The sequence below is a fragment of the Syngnathus leptorhynchus genome, unplaced genomic scaffold, assembly GCF_054491065.1.
Source record: "Syngnathus leptorhynchus isolate UIUO unplaced genomic scaffold, UIUO_Slep HiC_scaffold_676, whole genome shotgun sequence".
In the NCBI taxonomy this organism is placed as follows: domain Eukaryota; kingdom Metazoa; phylum Chordata; class Actinopteri; order Syngnathiformes; family Syngnathidae; genus Syngnathus; species Syngnathus leptorhynchus.
In genome coordinates this window covers 10,277-20,000 of record NW_028232545.1, presented here as the reverse complement: position 1 = coordinate 20,000, position 9,724 = coordinate 10,277, and positions in this window count along the sequence as shown.

The window sequence follows — 9,724 nt, the reverse complement described above, 5'->3', positions numbered from 1 at the left end:
GACCGGCGCGGCCGGCGGACGCTCGCACGCGCGGCGCCCGACACTCAGCCGCTCGCTCGGCCTCCGTGGATCGTGGCTAGGTGGGATGGATGCCAAACCGGGTCGTCTCGGTCTCGCCGCAGTACGGTCGCGCCGGGGCCTGCGGGGCGGCGCGGGGAGCGCACGCTCACGCGGCGGCCGGGGCGCTAGAGTGCGACCCGCAGTGGGTAGGAACCGTCCACCCGACGTCGGACGAGCCGAGGCCGATGGAGGCCCTACCAAGGCGGGTCATGAGTGCCAGTCGGTCAGTTGGGTGAGGGGGTACTCGGAGGCCCGCCGGGAGCAGACGGGCGACCGGGGATGGGGGGCGTACGCGGGCGGGCGCCGGGAGAAGACGGCCCGTCCGGGGTCGAATCTCGGCCTGTGTTTTCGGAGCCGGCCGGGCATCACGCTCCCTCCTTGGATGGACAACATTCGTAGTTGACACTTTGTGTCATTTTATCCGAGCGGGCGGGCGCCTCGAGAGGCGGACCGTCCGGGGCGACTCTCGGCCTGTGTTTTCGGAGCCGGCCGGGCCTCACGCTCCCTCCTTGGATGGACAACATTCGTAGTTGACACTTTGTGTCATTTTATCCGAGCGGGCGGGCGCCGCGAGGCGGACCGTCCGGGGCGACTCTCGGCCTGTGTTTTCGGAGCCGGCCGGGCATCACGCTCCCTCCTTGGATGGACAACATTCGTAGTTGACACTTTGTGTCATTTTATCCGAGCGGGCGGGCGCCTCGAGAGGCGGACCGTCCGGGGCGACTCTCGGCCTGTGTTTTCGGAGCCGGCCGGGCCTCACGCTCCCTCCTTGGATGGACAACATTCGTAGTTGACACTTTGTGTCATTTTATCCGAGCAGACGGGCGCCGCGAGGCGGACCGTCCGGGGCGACTCTCGGCCTGTGTTTTCGGAGCCGGCCGGGCATCACGCTCCCTCCTTGGATGGACAACATTCGTAGTTGACACTTTGTGTCATTTTATCCGAGCGGGCGGGCGCCTCGAGAGGCGGACCGTCCGGGGCGACTCTCGGCCTGTGTTTTCGGAGCCGGCCGGGCCTCACGCTCCCTCCTTGGATGGACAACATTCGTAGTTGACACTTTGTGTCATTTTATCCGAGCGGGCGGGCGCCGCGAGGCGGACCGTCCGGGGCGACTCTCGGCCTGTGTTTAAGGAGCCGGCCGGGCATCACGCTCCTTCCTTGGATGGACAACATTCGCAGTTGACACTTTGTGTCATTTTATCCGAGCAGACGGGCGCCGCGAGGCGGACCGTCCGGGGCGACTCTCGGCCTGTGTTTTCGGAGCCGGCCGGGCATCACGCTCCCTCCTTGGATGGACAACATTCGTAGTTGACACTTTGTGTCATTTTATCCGAGCAGACGGGCGCCGCGAGGCGACCGTCCGGGGCGACTCTCGGCCTGTGTTTAAGGAGCCGGCCGGGCATCACGCTCCTTCCTTGGATGGACAACATTCGTAGTTGACACTTTGTGTCATTTTATCCGAGCGGGCGGGCGCCGCGAGGCGGACCGTCCGGGGCGACTCTCGGCCTGTGTTTAAGGAGCCGGCCGGGCATCACGCTCCTTCCTTGGATGGACAACATTCGCAGTTGACACTTTGTGTCATTTTATCCGAGCAGACGGGCGCCGCGAGGCGGACCGTCCGGGGCGACTCTCGGCCTGTGTTTTCGGAGCCGGCCGGGCATCACGCTCCCTCCTTGGATGGACAACATTCGTAGTTGACACTTTGTGTCATTTTATCCGAGCAGACGGGCGCCGCGAGGCGGACCGTCCGGGGCGACTCTCGGCCTGTGTTTAAGGAGCCGGCCGGGCATCACGCTCCTTCCTTGGATGGACAACATTCGCAGTTGACACTTTGTGTCATTTTGTTCGGCCTGTGTTTAAGGAGGCGGCCGTCCTCCACTCGGTCCGTGTTTAAGGAGCGACACTCGCGCTCCGGTTCGGCCTGTATTTAGGGAGGCGGCCGTCCTCCGCTTGGTCTGTGTTAAGGGCGACACTCTGTCCATGTTTGAGGAGCCTGGCCCTGACGCTCCTCTCCGGCCTGTGTTTAAGGAGGCGGCCGTCCTCCCCTTGGTCCGTGTTAAGGGCGACACTCGGTCCATGTTTGAGGAGCCTGGCCCTGACGCTCCTCTCCGGCCTGTGTTTAAGGAGGCGGCCGTCCTCCCCTTGGTCCGTGTTAAGGGCGACACTCGGTCCATGTTTGAGGAGCCTGGCCCTGACGCTCCTCTCCGGCCTGTGTTTAAGGAGGCGGCCGTCCTCCCCTTGGTCCGTGTTAAGGGCGACACTCGGTCCATGTTTGAGGAGCCTGGCCCTGACGCTCCTCTCCGGCCTGTGTTTAAGGAGGCGGCCGTCCTCCCCTTGGTCTGTGTTAAGGGCGACACTCGGTCCATGTTTGAGGAGCCTGGCCCTGACGCTCCTCTCCGGCCTGTGTTTAAGGAGGCGGCCGTCCTCCCCTTGGTCCGTGTTAAGGGCGACACTCGGTCCATGTTTGAGGAGCCTGGCCCTGACGCTCCTCTCCGGCCTGTGTTTAAGGAGGCGGCCGTCCTCCCCTTGGTCCGTGTTAAGGGCGACACTCGGTCCATGTTTGAGGAGCCTGGCCCTGACGCTCCTCTCCGGCCTGTGTTTAAGGAGGCGGCCGTCCTCCCCTTGGTCTGTGTTAAGGGCGACACTCGGTCCATGTTTGAGGAGCCTGGCCCTGACGCTCCTCTCCGGCCTGTGTTTAAGGAGGCGGCCGTCCTCCCCTTGGTCTGTGTTAAGGGCGACACTCGGTCCATGTTTGAGGAGCCTGGCCCTGACGCTCCTCTCCGGCCTGTGTTTAAGGAGGCGGCCGTCCTCCCCTTGGTCTGTGTTAAGGGCGACACTCGGTCCATGTTTGAGGAGCCTGGCCCTGACGCTCCTCTCCGGCCTGTGTTTAAGGAGGCGGCCGTCCTCCCCTTGGTCTGTGTTAAGGGCGACACTCGGTCCGTGTTTAAGGAGCGGCCCTCGCGCTCCGGTTCGGCCTGTATTTAGGGAGGCGGCCGTCCTCCGCTTGGTCTGTGTTAAGGGCGACACTCGGTCCGTGTTTAAGGAGCCGGCCCTGACGCTCCTCTTCGGCCTGTGTTTAAGGAGGCGGCCGTCCTCCACTTCCTTCCATGCACCACCACATTCGCAGTTGACACTTTGCCATTTTTTCAGAGAGGTGACACTTAGTCGTTTTTTCGAAAGTTGACACTTAGTCGTTTTTTCGAAAGTTGACACTTTGCCGTTTTTTCAGAGAGGCGACACTTAGTCGTTTTTTCGAAAGTTGACACTTAGCCGTTTTTTCGAAAGTTGACACTTAGCCGTTTTTTCGAAAGTTGACACTTAGCCGTTTTTTCGAAAGTTGACACTTAGTCACTTTTTCGCCACAGTGACACCTCCAGCGCGTGCCACGGCGCTTTTCAGGTCTTCTATCCGACCTTGTGCTGTCGAGGACGGCGTGTCCGACGCCGTGGGGAGACCAGCACCATCTCCTCCATACTCGTAAACGGGGTGCTTTGGAAAACGGGGGGAAAGTCGATGAGTACACTGACTACTGGGACCATTTCATTGTACTCTGGCGCACCTGAAGACCAAAAAAGGTACTGCACCTTAGCCCGGGTACCTCACCCCCTGGTACCTCGAGGAGAACTTAGAAAAATTTCGACAAATTTTTGGTGAGCTCCAGGGAGAGAGGCTGATTTTTCGCTTTTTGAGGCCGACCGCCGAACCGGCGCGGGGCGGACTCACAAGCCCCGCAGAGCCGTGGGCACTTAGTCGTTTTTTCAGAGAGGCGACACTTAGTCGTTTTTTCAGAGGCGACACTTAGTCGTTTTTTCGAAAGTTGACACTTAGCCGTTTTTTCGAAAGTCGACACTTAGCCGTTTTTTTGGAAAGTTGACACTTAGTCGTTTTTTCGAAAGTTGACACTTAGTCGTTTTTTCGCCACAATTGGCTCTGAGCTCCAGGGGGAGAGCCTGGTTTTGCCTTATTTCAGGCCGGCTGGGGAACCGGCGCGGGTCGGATGCACGAGCCCGGCAGAGCCGTGGGCACTTAGAAAATTTTCGCCGATTAAGCTGGGACCTCCAGGCGGAGACCGGCATTCCTCGTCCTCGGGGTTCGACCCAGGAACCGGCGCTGGGCAGACGCCGTAGCCACGCAGAGCCGTGGGCACTTAGAAAATATTCGCCAAGTTGGCTCTGAGCTCCAGGCGGAGAGGCTGGTTTTGCCTTATTTCAGGCCGGCTGGGGAACCGGCGCGGGTCGGATGCACGAGCCCGCAGAGCCGTGGGCACTTTGCCATTTTCTCAGAGTCGACACTTAGTCGTTTTTTCAGAGAGGCGACACTCTGTCGTTTTTTCGAAAGTTGACACTTTGCCGTTTTTTCAGAGAGGCGACACTTAGCCGTTTTTTCGAAAGGCGACACTTAGCCGTTTTTTTCGAAAGTCGACACTTAGCCGTTTTTTCAGAGATGTGACACTTTGCCGTTTTTTCGAAAGTCGACACTTAGCCGTTTTTTCAGAGATGTGACACTTAGAAACTTTTTGCCAAGTTGGCTGTGAGCTCCAGGAGGAGACCGTTATTTTTCGTCATTCGAGGCCGACTGCGGAACCGGCGCTGGGCGGACGCCAAAGCTCGGCAGGGCCGTGGGCACTTAGAAACTTTTTGCCAAGTTGGCTGTGAGCTCCAGGAGGAGACCGTTATTTTTCGTCATTCGAGGCCGACTGCGGAACCGGCGCTGGGCGGACGCCAAAGCTCGGCAGGGCCGTGGGCACTTAGAAACTTTTTGCCAAGTTGGCTGTGAGCTCCAGGAGGAGACCGTTATTTTTCGTCATTCGAGGCCGACTGCGGAACCGGCGCTGGGCGGACGCCAAAGCTCGGCAGGGCCGTGGGCACTTAGAAACTTTTTGCCAAGTTGGCTGTGAGCTCCAGGAGGAGACCGTTATTTTTCGTCATTCGAGGCCGACTGCGGAACCGGCGCTGGGCGGACGCCAAAGCTCGGCAGGGCCGTGGGCACTTAGAAACTTTTTGCCAAGTTGGCTGTGAGCTCCAGGAGGAGACCGTTATTTTTCGTCATTCGAGGCCGACTGCGGAACCGGCGCTGGGCGGACGCCAAAGCTCGGCAGGGCCGTGGGCACTTAGAAACTTTTTGCCAAGTTGGCTGTGAGCTCCAGGAGGAGACCGTTATTTTTCGTCATTCGAGGCCGACTGCGGAACCGGCGCTGGGCGGACGCCAAAGCTCGGCAGGGCCGTGGGCACTTAGAAACTTTTTGCCAAGTTGGCTGTGAGCTCCAGGAGGAGACCGTTATTTTTCGTCATTCGAGGCCGACTGCGGAACCGGCGCTGGGCGGACGCCAAAGCTCGGCAGGGCCGTGGGCACTTAGAAACTTTTTGCCAAGTTGGCTGTGAGCTCCAGGAGGAGACCGTTATTTTTCGTCATTCGAGGCCGACTGCGGAACCGGCGCTGGGCGGACGCCAAAGCTCGGCAGGGCCGTGGGCACTTAGAAACTTTTTGCCAAGTTGGCTGTGAGCTCCAGGAGGAGACCGTTATTTTTCGTCATTCGAGGCCGACTGCGGAACCGGCGCTGGGCGGACGCCAAAGCTCGGCAGGGCCGTGGGCACTTAGAAACTTTTTGCCAAGTTGGCTGTGAGCTCCAGGAGGAGACCGTTATTTTTCGTCATTCGAGGCCGACTGCGGAACCGGCGCTGGGCGGACGCCAAAGCTCGGCAGGGCCGTGGGCACTTAGAAACTTTTTGCCAAGTTGGCTGTGAGCTCCAGGAGGAGACCGTTATTTTTCGTCATTCGAGGCCGACTGCGGAACCGGCGCTGGGCGGACGCCAAAGCTCGGCAGGGCCGTGGGCACTTAGAAACTTTTTGCCAAGTTGGCTGTGAGCTCCAGGAGGAGACCGTTATTTTTCGTCATTCGAGGCCGACTGCGGAACCGGCGCTGGGCGGACGCCAAAGCTCGGCAGGGCCGTGGGCACTTAGAAACTTTTTGCCAAGTTGGCTGTGAGCTCCAGGAGGAGACCGTTATTTTTCGTCATTCGAGGCCGACTGCGGAACCGGCGCTGGGCGGACGCCAAAGCTCGGCAGGGCCGTGGGCACTTAGAAACTTTTTGCCAAGTTGGCTGTGAGCTCCAGGAGGAGACCGTTATTTTTCGTCATTGGAGGCCGACTGCGGAACCGGCGCTGGGCGGACGCCAAAGCTCGGCAGGGCCGTGGGCACTTAGAAACTTTTTGCCAAGTTGGCTGTGAGCTCCAGGAGGAGACCGTTATTTTTCGTCATTCTAGGCCGGCTGCAGAACCGGCGCGGGTCGGATGCACGAGCCCGCAGAGCCGTGGGCACTTTGCCACTTTTTCGCCACAATTGGCTGTGAGCTCCAGGAGGAGACCGTTATTTTTCGTCATTCTAGGCCGGTTGCAGAACCGGCGCGGCTCGGATGCACGAGCCCGCAGAGCCGTGGGCACTTAGAAAATTTTCAGAGAGGCGACACTTTGCCATTTTTTCAGAGAGGTGACACTTAGTCGTTTTTTCGAAAGTTGACACTTAGCCGTTTTTTCGAAAGTTGACACTTAGTCGTTTTTTCGAAAGTTGACACTTAGTCGTTTTTTCGCCAAAGTGCCCACCTCCAGCGCGTGCCACGGCGCTTTCCAGGTCTTCTATCCGACCTTGTGCTGTCGAGGACGGCGTGTCCGACGCCGTGGGGAGACCAGCACCATCTCCTCCATACTCGTAAACGAGGTGCTTTGGAAAACGGGGGGAAAGTCGATGAGTACACTGACTACTGGGACCATTTCATTGTACTCTGGCGCACCTGAAGAACCAAAAAAGGTACTGCACCTTAGCCCGGGTACCTCACCCCCTGGTACCTCGAGGAGAACTTAGAAAAATTTCGTCAAATTTTTGGTGAGCTCCAGGGAAAGAGGCTGATTTTTCGCTTTTTGAGGCCGACCGCCGAACCGGCGCGGGGCGGACTCACAAGCCCCGCAGAGCCGTGGGCACTTAGTCGTTTTTTCAGAGAGGCGACACTTAGTCGTTTTTTCGAAAGGCGACACTTAGCCGTTTTTTCGAAAGTCGACACTTAGCCGTTTTTTCGAAAGTTGACACTTAGTCGTTTTTTTGAAAGTTGACACTTAGTCGTTTTTTCGCTGATTTTGCTGGGACCTCCAGGCGAGGACCGGCGTTTTTCGTCTTCCGGGTTCGACCCGGGAACCAGCGCCGAGCGGACACATTCGCTCGCTAGTGCCGTTGGCACTTAGAAAATTTTTCGTTTGTCATGAGCTCCGGGCGAGGACCGGCGTTTTTCGTCTTCCGGGTTCGACCCGGGAACCAGCGCCGAGCGGACACATTCGCTCGCTAGTGCCGTTGGCACTTAGAAAATTTTTCGTTTGTCATGAGCTCCGGGCGGAGACCGGCGTTTTTCGTCTTCCGGGTTCGACCCGGGAACCAGCGCCGAGCGGACACATTCGCTCGCAAGTGCCGTTGGCACTTAGAAAATTTTTCGTTTGTCATGAGCTCCGGGCGGAGACCGGCGTTTTTCGTCTTCCGGGTTCGACCCGGGAACCAGCGCCGAGCGGACACATTCGCTCGCTAGTGCCGTTGGCACTTAGAAAATTTTTCGTTTGTCATGAGCTCCGGGCGGAGAGCGGCGTTTTTCGTCTTCCGGGTTCGACCCGGGAACCAGCGCCGAGCGGACACATTCGCTCGCTAGTGCCGTTGGCACTTAGAAAATTTTTCGTTTGTCATGAGCTCCGGGCGGAGACCGGCGTTTTTCGTCTTCCGGGTTCGACCCGGGAACCAGCGCCGAGCGGACACATTCGCTCGCTAGTGCCGTTGGCACTTAGAAAATTTTTCGTTTGTCATGAGCTCCGGGCGGAGAGCGGCGTTTTTCGTCTTCCGGGTTCGACCCGGGAACCAGCGCCGAGCGGACACATTCGCTCGCTAGTGCCGTTGGCACTTAGAAAATTTTTCGTTTGTCATGAGCTCCGGGCGGAGAGCGGCGTTTTTCGTCTTCCGGGTTCGACCCGGGAACCAGCGCCGAGCGGACACATTCGCTCGCTAGTGCCGTTGGCACTTAGAAAATTTTTCGTTTGTCATGAGCTCCGGGCGGAGAGCGGCGTTTTTCGTCTTCCGGGTTCGACCCGGGAACCAGCGCCGAGCGGACACATTCGCTCGCTAGTGCCGTTGGCACTTAGAAAATTTTTCGTTTGTCATGAGCTCCGGGCGGAGAGCGGCGTTTTTCGTCTTCCGGGTTCGACCCGGGAACCAGCGCCGAGCGGACACATTCGCTCGCTAGTGCCGTTGGCACTTAGAAAATTTTTCGTTTGTCATGAGCTCCGGGCGGAGAGCGCGTTTTTCGTCTTCCGGGTTCGACCCGGGAACCAGCGCCGAGCGGACACATTCGCTCGCTAGTGCCGTTGGCACTTAGAAAATTTTTCGTTTGTCATGAGCTCCGGGCGGAGAGCGGCGTTTTTCGTCTTCCGGGTTCGACCCGGGAACCAGCGCCGAGCGGACACATTCGCTCGCTAGTGCCGTTGGCACTTAGAAAATTTTTCGTTTGTCATGAGTTCCGGGCGGAGACCGGCATTTTTCGTCATTCGAGGCCGACGGGGGAACCAGCCGGAGCGGACACGTTTGCTCGGAAGAGCCGTTGGCACTTAGAAAAAATTCCGTGTCTCGTGAGCTCCAGGGGGGACAGGCTGGTTTTATTCATCCGTAGCCGACATGGGAACCAGCGCGGAGCGGATTGGTGTTGCGCTGCCATATACCTCATCTCTCTCAGGAGTCCCCCCTTATACGTGCCGATGGTGTTTTGGAAAACGGGGGGTAACTGGATGAGTACACTGACTAGGGGGACCAGTACACTAGCGAGTGGGACCAGTACACTGACTAGTGGGACCAACACACTATGAGCGCCTGGTACCTAAAATGGAAGTATAGAGGCCGAATTTCGGGCAAGATCACGCCGGGTTAGGCTTCCAGGACCTCGGCGAAGCAATTTTAACGGGTTGCCCGGTTCTTTTTTGAACCAGCCCGGTTCTTTTTTTTATCCAGCCCGGTTCTTTTTACACTTCCAGCTGGAGCTCGGGAGCGGCTTTTTGCACAAGATCACGCCGTGTTAGGCTTCCAGGACCTCGGCTAAGCAATTTTAACGGGTCGCCCGGTTCTTTTTTGATCCAGCCCGGTTCTTTTTTTATCCAGCCCGGTTCTTTTTACACTTCCAGCTGGAGCTCGGGAGCGGCTTTTTGCACAAGATCACGCCGTGTTAGGCTTCCAGGACCTCGGCTAAGCAATTTTAACGGGTCGCCCGGTTCTTTTTTGATCCAGCCCGGTTCTTTTTTTTATCCAGCCCGGTTCTTTTTACACTTCCAGCTGGAGCTCGGGAGCGGCTTTTTGCACAAGATCACGCCGTGTTAGGCTTCCAGGACCTCGGCGAAGCAATTTTAACGGGTCGCCCGGTTCTTTTTTGATCCAGCCCGGTTCTTTTTTTTATCCAGCCCGGTTCTTTTTACACTTCCAGCTGGAGCTCGGGAGCGGCTTTTTGAACAAGATCACGCCGGGTTAGGCTTCCAGGACCTCGGCTAAGCAATTTTAACGGGTCGCCCGGTTCTTTTTTGATCCAGCCCGGTTCTTTTTTTATCCAGCCCGGTTCTTTTTACACTTCCAGCTGGAGCTCGGGAGCGGCTTTTT